The sequence below is a fragment of the Schistocerca americana genome, chromosome 5, assembly GCF_021461395.2.
Source record: "Schistocerca americana isolate TAMUIC-IGC-003095 chromosome 5, iqSchAmer2.1, whole genome shotgun sequence".
In the NCBI taxonomy this organism is placed as follows: domain Eukaryota; kingdom Metazoa; phylum Arthropoda; class Insecta; order Orthoptera; family Acrididae; genus Schistocerca; species Schistocerca americana.
Window position 1 is genome coordinate 219,485,943 of NC_060123.1, and position 11,538 is coordinate 219,497,480.

The window sequence follows — 11,538 nt, forward strand, 5'->3', positions numbered from 1 at the left end:
GAACATCAACAAAAGCAAAATGAGGATAATGGAATGTAGTCGAATTAAGTCGGGTGATGCTGAGGGAATTAGATTAGGAAATGAGACACGTAAAGTAGTAAAGGAGTTTTGCTATTTGGGGAGCAAAATAACTGACGATGGTCAAAGTAGAGAGGATATAAAATGTAGACTGGCAATGGCAAGGAAAGCGTTTCTGAAGAAGAGTAATTTGTTAACATCGAGTATAGATTTAAGTGTCAGGAAGTCATTTCTGAAAGTATTTGTATGGAGTGTAGCCATGTATGGAAGTGAAACATGGACGATAAATAGTTTAGACAAGAAGAGAATAGAAGCTTTCGAAATGTGGTGCTACAGAAGAATGCTGAAGATTAGATGGGTAGATCACATAACTCGTGAGGAGGTATTGACTAGAGTTGGGGAGAAGAGGAGTTTGTGACACAACTTGACCAGAAGAAGGGATCGGTTGATAGGACATGTTCTGAGGCATTAAGGGATCACCAATTTAGTACTGGAGGGCAGCATGGAGGGTAAAAATCGTAGAGGGAGACCAAGAGATGAATACACTAAGCGGATTCAGAAGGATGCAGGCTGCAGTAGGTACTGGGAGATGAAGAAGCTTGCACAGGATAGAGTAGGATGGAGAGCTGCATCAAACCAGTCTCAGGGCTGAAGACCACAACAACAACAACTCGTATATTTCTCAAAATAAAAATCACACAATACCTGCAATATAATAGACTTAACACTGTGACTAATAACTGACAATAATGAACATAGTAGAACCAACATTTTATTGGTGGTCACCCAAAGTGTTTGTTTACACAACTCTTCCCTGACTTATACACTTCTTTCAAGAGGCCTACTTCTTTCTGAGGTTATTTCTGAAATCAGCAAAGGTATTTTAAATGTCTTGTGACTCCAAGAAAATGCCTATTATTGTCACAAATCTGTTTTTTTTTTTATTGAAATAAAATAACAACAATGGTCTTAATGGAACACATATACTGTTTGCCTTGCTTTCTTCATCTAAAAACAGTTCATTGCAAAAGATGTTGATGTTAGTACTTGAGAGTTTTGCTCACATGGGAGAGAAATCTACCATGAGGCCCCAACCTTTGCAGCATCTTTCCCCTTGGGTGCTGAATGTCTCTTCTCTTGCTGTTCTTTTTCCCCTCCCTTGGCGAACAAGTCTGGGGTGTTTTTGGGAATGTTCGGCACTGTCTGTAGCTGATATAAGAAAAGTCTCACTACTGTTTTTCGTTCCTTTTTCCTTTCTTCATTCACTTTCTCCTACCCCTCCTCAGCTTCGGCATTTAAGGCTCCTCTTATTCCTTCTTCATCCCTGTGCGCTCCTGAAGGCCAGCCAATGCATCTGACACGTAACGGGTAACTGGGTAACACCTAATTCCCAGCCCCGGGTCAACAAGTAGGTTTCGCACATATTCTCCAGTAAAGGCTGTAATCTACCCTCCCTCACATCATTTGCTGATTGTCATTGACTTCATAATTAACTCTTTCAATAAGCTTCCTGATGAGTATGATTTACAATAAACTTTCTACTTACCTTCTTTTCGCATAGATGGCTTCAGTTTTTCACGACTAGGGGCAGATCCTTGAAACTGAAATAAATTTTTGATATTATAAGTTCTCATGGTCCCAATTGACTTAAATAATGCTGAAGTATTGCCTGAGCTGTAATTTCTGTTTCTGTAGGTTTTATTCTTTCTCATTTTTCTATATCGCACCATTTTACAATTTCTACTTCCGCAAAACCGAAAATTACATTGTTATTGCCAAAAATAAAAGCATATCTGATCACATCAGAGGCATGCCAACTACTAATCCATTCTGCAGTACTAACACTATTCCAAAGAGTTCACAAATTTTCTTGACGAATGAATCTCTACCAATTCATTATCATTATTTTATAAATGAATCCAGAAGTAAACATAATAAATATTGTCAGATTGCACAATTAATAATAGGTATTTTAAGTGTGCCAGATATTTCGTAGCAAGATGTACGAGACAGGCGAAATTCCCTCAGACTTCAAGAAGAATATAATAATTCCAATTCCAAAGAAAGCAGGTGTTGACAGTTGTGAAAATTACCGAACTATCAGTTTAATAAGTCACAGCTGCAAAATACTAACGGGAATTCTTTACAGACGAATGGAAAAACTGGTAGAAGTCGACCTCGGGGAAGATCAGTTTGGATTCCGTAGAAATGTTGGAACACGTGAGGCAATACTGACCCTACGACTTATCTTGGAAGCTAGATTAAGGAAAGGCAAACCTACGTTTCTAGCATTTGTAGACTTGGAGAAAGCTTTTGACAATGTTGACTGGAATATTCTCTTTCAGATTCTGAAGGTGGCAGGGTAAAATACGGGGAGCGAAAGGCTATTTACAATTTTTACAGAAACCAGATGGCAGTTATAAGAGTCGAGGAGTATGAAAGTGAAGCAGTGGTTGGGAAGGGAGTGAGACAGCGTTGTAGCCTCTCCCCGATGTTATTCAGTCTGTATTTTGAGCAAGCAGTAAACGAAACAAAAGAAAAATTCGGAGTAGGCATTAAAATCCATGGAGAAGAAATAAAAACTTTGAGGTTCGCCGATGACATTGTAATTCTGTCAGAGGCAGCAAAGGACTTGGAAGAGCAGTTGAACGGAATGGACAATGTCTTCAAAGGAGGGTATAAGATGAACATCAACAAAAGCAAAACGAGGATAATGAGATGTAGTCGAATTAAGTCGGGTTATGCTGAGGGAATTAGATTAGGAAATGAGACACTTAAAGTAGTAAAGGAGCTTTGCTATTTGGGGAGCAAAATAACTGATGATGGTTGAAGTAGAGAGGATATAAAATGTAGACTGGCAGTGGCAAGGAGGACGTTTCTGAAGAAGAGAAATTTGTTAACATCGAGTATTGATTCAAGTGTCAGGAAGTCATTTCTGAAAGTATTTGTATGGAGTGTAGCCATGTATGGAAGTGAAACATGGACGATAAATAGTTTAGACAAGAAGTGAATAGAAGCTTTCGAAATGTGGTGCTACAGAAGAATGCTGAAGATTAGATGGATAGATCACATAACGAATGAGGAGGTATTGAATAGGTTTGGGGAGAAGAGAAGTTTGTGGCACAACTTGACTAGAAGAAGGGATCGGTTGGTAGGACACGTTCTGAGGCATCAAGGGATCACCAATTTAGTACTGGAGGGCAGCGTGGAGGGTAAAAATCGTAGAGGGAGACCAAGAGATGAATACACTAAGCAGATTCAGAAGGATGTAGGCTACAGTAGGTACTGGGAGATGAAGAAGCTTGCACAGGATAGAGTAGCATGGAGAGCTGCATCAAACCAGTCTCAGGACTGAAGACCACAACAACAGCAACAACAACAGATATTTAGTAAGTAGAATATTTCTTAAAAAATCATTTTGAACTGTACATACAGAGCTAGTATATACCGATTATAACAACGAAAATAAAGTAATTTCTTTCTTTGGATTATAGTCTAAAATATACTACATTATGTACAAAATCATCTGAAATTCTTTTAGAAAAACAGCAGAGATAATATTAACCTGTTTAAAAAGTTGTAATTGTTTTTGGTATCGACTACTTCTGTTGAGGAAAAGTAATGCTAGGCAGTGTCCCTTTACAAGACAAGGCCCAGGGAGGGTGATTGCCTGAGCTGCTACCTTCCTAAACTGCCGATTGGTCCCTCTGTTCGGTATTCAAGAGGTGTGACCTGAAATATGAACAATCATCTTAAGTGGTTGCACCCCCTTGTGAAGGGGGACCGCAACTGGAAGGAGCATGTCATCGGAGGCGCTGACAATCATGTGGGATTTTCTCACAATGAGCCAGTCATCTTCACAATCAATGTCTACAAAACATAAACAGAATGAGTCTAACGATTCAAAGACCCTCCCATCTACGACACGGTTCCTCATGGTTTCACATACTGAAGATGGTCGGTCCTTCGCAATGGTAAATTCGCTTATTGTTCAGAAAGGTGTTGATGCAGTTGCGGGTCCTGTGAAATCCTGCTCTCATTTACGGAATGGCACTTTGCTTTTTATGACTACTTCTGGTTTTCAAGCACAAAAACTGCTTCCCTGATCATTTCTCCACAGCTATCTTGTTTGTGTCGAGCCCCATCAAACACTGAATTCTTTCCGTGGTGTTATTAACAGTAGGTTGCGTGACAGTCTGACCGAGGCTGAAATCCAAACATACCTCTCTGATCAGGGTGTTACTGCCTTCCATCAGATGATGAAAACGGTAGATGCCTCCTTAGTGCCCACATGCACTCTTTTTCCCACCTTTGATGAGTGGTGCTACTGTCCAATATCAGAGCATGCTATGAGGTTCTCACAGTCTGACCATACATTCCAAACCAAATGTGCTACTACCAGTGTTATCATTTCAATCACACTCGAATGTCATGTTGACATATGGCCAAATGTGTAACCTGTGGCAGGGATGTGCATGAGGGCGATTGTCCACATCCTCCTCCCTGCTGTATCAACTGCAATTGCGGCCATGCAGCTTCACCTCTAGATTGTCCCATGTATATCGATGAGCAGGCTGTCCAGGAGATCCAGGTAAAGGAAGAATACGTGAAATCACCCAGTGTCATGGTAGCAATGCAGTCCCCTCGTCCAGCTGTGCAACAAGCTACCAAACTCATGCCTCATGGGGCGAAGGCACCAGCTACACAACAGCAGGCCGGAAAGGACAGATGGAATGCTCCTGTGAAGACTTCCGCTGACCCTCCAGCCAGCCAACACCTGAGTCTTCCTCTGCTAACCAGAAGGACTTGAAGAAGTCCAACAAAGGCAAACAGTCTTCTCCTTCACTGTCTTGAAGATCCTCTTTGCCACCAACCATTTTTCTGCGTTGGATTCTGCAGGCTGACAGCAGAAGAAAGCCAATGCTTCTGTGGACCTCATGGAGGAGGATCCTCCTGCCTCGGTGCCCTGTAGCAGCAAGTCTTCGCAGGCTGGCACTCGCCACCTGCCAAGGTGACACCATTTTTTCCTCATCATGACTCTTCCAATGGAACGTTCATGGCCTTCAATCCAACAAAGAGGATTTATGGCTGCTTGTAGAATTGCAGCATCCACTTGTACTCTGCCTTCAGGAAACAAAATTGCATGCTCACGACCGCTTTGAGCTTTCACATTTCTTCTTGGTCCATTTTACCTTCGACCCAAGGTCAGCATTCCATTTCCACGGGGTAGTCATGTTGCTCATATGTGATCATGTTCATAGTCATCCCATCTCCCGGACTGCCCGTCTTCAAACAGTTGCAGTTCACCTTTTTCTTCCTCACTAGACCTTTTTCCCTTTGTACCATTTACATCCCTCGATCATTCAATGTCACCAGGGCTGACTTCTTGCAGCTTATTGGGCAGCTATCTCGAATTTCTGCTGCTTGGTGACTTTAATGTGCACCATCTCATTTGGGGTTCTCCCAGAACCTGTCTAAGAGGTGCCCTCTTGGCTGACCTTCTTAATCAACTTAACCTTTTCTGTATTAACACAGGAGCATCCTCATTTCTTTCAGACTCCTCGCATACCTATTCCCATTTCGACCTATCCTGCACTGCCCATCTTGCTCATCATCTTGAGTGGTCCATTCTTTCTGATACCTACTCAAGCGACCATTTCCCATGTGGTATCTGTTGGCTGATTCGTACCCCACCTCTGTGTACACCCAAATCGCAACTTACTAAGGCCAACTGGAGGCTTGACTCCTCCCTGGTGATTTTCAACGAACACGATTTCCCCAGTTGTGATGACCAGGTGGAATATCTTACAAACATTATCCTTACAGCTGTAGAATGTTCCATTCCTTGCGCTTCCTCTTACCACGCCGTGTCCCTGTCCCTTGGAGGACTGAGGTATACCGCGACACAACTCATGCATGGAGAAGTGCTCTTCACATTTTTAACTGTTATCCTATGATGGCAAACTGCATTCATTATAAACATACACGTGCACAGTGTCATTGCGTTCTTCAGGCTAGCAAAAAAGCTAGCTGGATTTCATTCACTTGTTCTTTTAACAGTTCCACCCCTTCTTTCGTAGTGTGGGCCAACCTCCGACCAAGATCCATTCCCCAGTTTCCGGCCTGACAGTTGCATACGATGTCATCATGGACCCTATTGCTATCTCCAACACCTTAGGCCGCCATTTTGCGGAAATTTTGAGCTCCTCCCACTATCACCCTGCCTTCCTCCATTGGAAACAAGTGGAGGAGGCTCAGGCATTACTCATCTCTTTGCAGAATTGTGAGTGTTACAATGTCACCTTTACTATGAGAGAGCTAGATCATGTTCTCACTTCATCCAGATTCTCCACTTCAGGGTCAGATGCTGTACGCACTCAGATGTTGCAGTACCTTTCTCTTGTGGGCAAGCACTTCCTGCTTAATATGTACAACTGCATCTGGGCAGAGGGCAAGTTCTCCAGATGCTGGCATGAAGCCACTGTCATATCTATACCTAAGCCCAGTAATGACAAACACCTTCCTTCTAGCTACCGCTCCATCTCTCTCAACAGCAAGGTAATGGAACATATGATTCATACCCAGCTGGTATGGTGGCTCAAGTCTTGCAATTTACTAACCACTGCAAGTGTGGATTTCAAGCATGGCATTCAGCAATCGACCATCTTGACACTTTGTCCACCCATGTTATGAATGGTTTTCTGCGGAAATCCCAGACTAGTCGTGTTTTTCTATTTGAAGAAAGCCTTTGACACCTGCCAGAGGACTGGTATTCTCCGTACTCTCTACACGGGGGCTTCTGTGGCCACCTGCCCCGTTTCCTTGAGGAATTTTTAAAAGGCTGAGTTTTCAAGATACGTGTGGGTTCAGCCTTGTTGGACACATTTATGCAGGAAAACAGAGTGCCTCAGGGTTCCATCCTAAGCGTCATCCTCTGCTGTCACCATTAAACCTATAATGGCGCGTCTCACACCAGGCATCTCCAGCTCCCTTTTTGTTGACGATTTTGCGTCTATTGCAGTTCTTCACAGACCTGTCTCATGCCTTAATCGTCTTTACTCGTGGGGCATTGACAATCGCTTTCATTTTTCCACTGACAAAACCATATGTATGAACTTCTGGTGGTGCAATTGGTTTCTTCCACCATCTTTATATCTTGGGCCTGTTGCTCTTCCATTTGTTGAAACTACAAAATTCCTGTGCCTTCCGCTAGATAGGAAACTCTCTTGGTCCTCCCACATGTCATAGCTGGCAGCCCGCTGTACGTGGTCCCTCAATGTCCTACGTGTCCTCAATGGTACTTCATGGGGTGCAGGTCGAACCAACCTCCACCATTTGTACCGATCCCTTGTCTGTTTGAAACTAGACTTTGGGTGCTTTGTTTACTCATCTGTACATCCGTCTGTCTTATGCTGTCTCTATACTATCCACCATTGTGGCATCTGTTTGGTCTCTGGTGCCTTTTACACTAGCTCGGTTGAGAGTCTGCATGCAGAAGCTGCCGAACTACCGCTGTCCTACCACCATAACTTCCTCCTCAGCAGTGGGAAATGCACCTTACCAATCTCAATGAAAAACTGAATACACCAATGTGTGGTGTAAGGATTCTCACTCACAATACAAGCTGCCCAGCAGTGGTGACAATGTATCACGGCAGTACGCAGTCACTACTGATGTACCGAATAATTTTTTGGAGGAATGCCACAATTTTTAAAAATCATGTAAAATACAGAAAAAGATTATCAGGGTCATAGTGAAAGCTAAATGCAGTGCCTTTTGTAGATCCCTTTTTAAAAGTTTGAAACTACTGCCTGTGCCTTGTTGTATATATACTGTTGGAAAAAAATTGTAACATCAAAAAAATAATTAATGTAGAATAATGAACTTTTGGGAATACATTTGTCTGGGTAACATATTTAAGTGATTAACGTTGCAAGACCAAAGGTTATTGTAAGCGCGGAGATAATCCATTCCAAATGTGAAATGTTGGTACATTAAGAATGAGCATAACCACCAGAATGTTGAAGGCAAACATGTACACATTGTGATGTACAGGTTCTGGATGTCATTTGCGGAATGGAGTTCCATGCCTGATACACTTGTTCAGTCAATAGAGGGGCGGTTAATGCTGTTTGTGGATGATACTGGAGTTGTTGTCCAATGCTGTCCAATATGTGCTTGACTGGAGACAGATCTGGTGGTCGAGCAAGTCAAGGCAATGTGTTGACACGTTGTAGAGCATGTTGGGTTACAACTGTGGTATGTGGGTGAGCATTATCCTGTTGGAAAACCATCCCCTGGAATGCTGTTCGTGAATCGCAGCACAACAGGTCGAATCACCAGACTGCCATACAAATTTGCAGTCATGGTGTGTGGTGTAACCACGAGAGTGCTCCTCCTGTCGTATAAAGTCACACGACAGACCATAACTCCAGGTGTAAGTCCAGTGCGTCTAACATACAAACAGATTGGTGGCATCCTAAACAAAATACGGCCATCACTTGCACTGAGGCAGAACTAGCTTTCATCCTACCCTCCAATGAGTTCTCTTTTGACACCACTGAAGCCACAAGTAGCAGTGCTTTAGGGTCAGTGGAATGCATACTACAGGGTGTCTGGCTAGGAGCTGTCCTTGAAGTAGCCAATTTGTCACAGTCGTGCCAGCTGCTGCTCAGATTGCTGCTGCAGATGCAGTACGATGTGGCAGAGCCATTTGCTGAACACAATGATCTTCCCTATCAAGAGTGCCACGTGGCCACCTGGAACCAAGTCTTATTGTGATTGTACATTCTTGTGACCGCCACTCCCAGCAATCACATACAGTGGTTACATTCCTGCTGAGTCTTTCTGCAATATCTCAGAAGGAAAATCCAACTTCTCCTAGCTCTATTACATGACCTCGTTCAAACTCGGTGAGGTATTGATAATGGTGTCTTTGTCTCCTTAAAGGCATTCTTGATTAACATTAGCTCACAACATCCAATCTCAAAGGTAACTAATGCTCATGGCTGTTATAGTGTGTATTTGAAGCATACCTGATTTGCATCCTCATAGTTGTGCTACTAGCACCACTGTTATGGGACTGGTGCGAAATGTACATAGATATCCCCTTTCAGATGTATAAATGCATGTACCAACTCTCGTTTATGTCACACAACTCCTCCTTGGCACTGCGATTGTTTTTTCATCAGAGTATGTGAAGTACTAAATTTTACAAAAGGGGGCATCTTAAAAAAGAAATCCTACTCAAACAAAATATGATACACGCATATGACACTAGGCAGAAGCTGAACATACATGTAAGCACAGTAAGCAAAACTTATGCAAAAGAGCAGTGTATCATACTGGAGTTATGTTATACAACCACATGCCTCCTTAAAATGCCTACCAACATTAAATACATTTAAGGTAACAGTTGAAGCAATTCTTGCTTAACCACCATTTCTACTCTCTCTCTGAATTTCTGGAACATCATAATAAGTAAACCTCATTTACCAAATATTGTTAATTATGTATTATATCATTTCACAGTATAATTTACTTTGTGTTTATCATGTAGTCTCACTGACTTCTGCTATCAAATGTAGAAGCAACATAGTATGTCAGTTTGTCAATAACTTATATTGCTATGCTCTCTGATTGTGTTGACCATTTAGTCACAATGACTGTGCAGTTGTAAATTAATTACATTTACCATTGACCTAAATCATGTGTAAAATGTACAAAAATGATTTTTGGACTAAATAAATAAAAAACAAGAACTGAAACCATACTGTGAGGAGCTAAGTAGGTTATTTTGTTTGAAATGCTGGTTCATATGTGTGTGCACACAATATTATTTGTGATATTACTGGTTTGACTGAGATGGGATGATAGTTAAGAGTGGATGCTTTATGGCCTTTCACATGGCTAGGTGTTACAAGAGAAAGTTTTAGGCAATCTGGAGAGAGTCCTTTTTTTGAAGTGTTTCGTTGAAGAGAGTGGTTAGTTGCAGTAAAATTTCTTTCTTTATATTTTTTTATTACAAAATTTGAGTTTACAGAAATATTCTACAGAAGATTTGCAAAGTTGGCAGTTGCCTAGCTAACTTGTCTGTAAGATAAATAAGAGCAGCAAAGTTGTCAGCTTACTAACTAGAGCTGGGAGCGACCAATGACCTCGCTGTTTGGTCTCCACCTCCAAATCAGCCAGCCAGAGCTGGGAGCAAAGCTTCAGCTTTATTTACATCTCCAGTGAGAATTTTATCAGAACCAAAACTGGGGAAGTGTGCATTTAAGTTGTTTGTTTGGACTATAATGTTGCTGCACTTGGTTTCAAAGCTTATTTCTGGTTTAATAACATACCATGCTGCTTTACATTTGTTTATCTTGCTGAGTGTATAGTTGACATTGGTTTCCCTCTTGGCTGCTCTAGTTTCTAACCTGTACATTCTTCCCATTGCTGTGTGAGTTTCCTCAGCTTAACTCTGATGACAATGTATTATAGTGTACCAACATTCATCCCTAAACCTGCTCAGGTGTGTAGTGCACCACAGTCTCAGTTTGTGAACTTTATTACAACAGTTCTACATTTTGTGTTTTTTGCTATGTTTTGGACATCATAAGTCAAAATTTTCTACTAATAATTCTAAAAGTGTCTATGTTATTTCATTGGCAGATACATCATTAGTGATTACTGTACTGCAGTTTGTGAGTTTTAAATTGGTTTGTGACTGATTCAGTTTATGTTCATCAGTTGGTCTGATGACCCTTCCTAGTTCAGAGGAGGAACTGTCTTTTTTGTTATTTGGAGGGTTCCTAAGCCGCAGCCTTGCATGATCTGAAATTCCAAGGTTGACAGTATCAAATTCAGTTTTATTTAGCTGCAAATTGCAGATTATATTATCCAAGGATGCTTTGAACTTGGTGGACTTGTCATTTAGGCAGTGGAAGTTTAGTGATCTTAATGTGTCTTAATAGATGCTCCATACTTTTATACCTAATGTCTATAATTTATATTAATATCACAGAGTATCAGAACTGTGCAGTTTTTTTTTTACTTTAAGACCATTCTTATAAATTTTTCAAAATTTTCTATTGGTTAATTCTTTGTTATTACTAGGGGAAGTGTACACTGACATCGCTATTAGTTCATGACTCAGTATCATTATCACTGAGATTTCAAAAACTGCTTCTATACATAAAGAACCTACATTTATAACGTCATTCATGGTACTAAATGTTTCTATTTCTCTGATGAAGACTGAAACACCACCATGCTCCAGATTTGTTCTACAATAGCATGTCACTCATTGGTATCAATAAGGTACACTTAATTCAAGTTCAGCACGTATTTGCCAGTGTTCATTCATTTACTACCTAGTAAGTCTAACTGATGCCACTGGTGTGCGCGCACACACACACACACAGACACACACACACACACACACACACACACACACACACACACACACACACAAGACCATTGTTACAAATTTTTCAAAATTTTCTATTGGTTAATTCTTTGTTATTACTAGGGGAA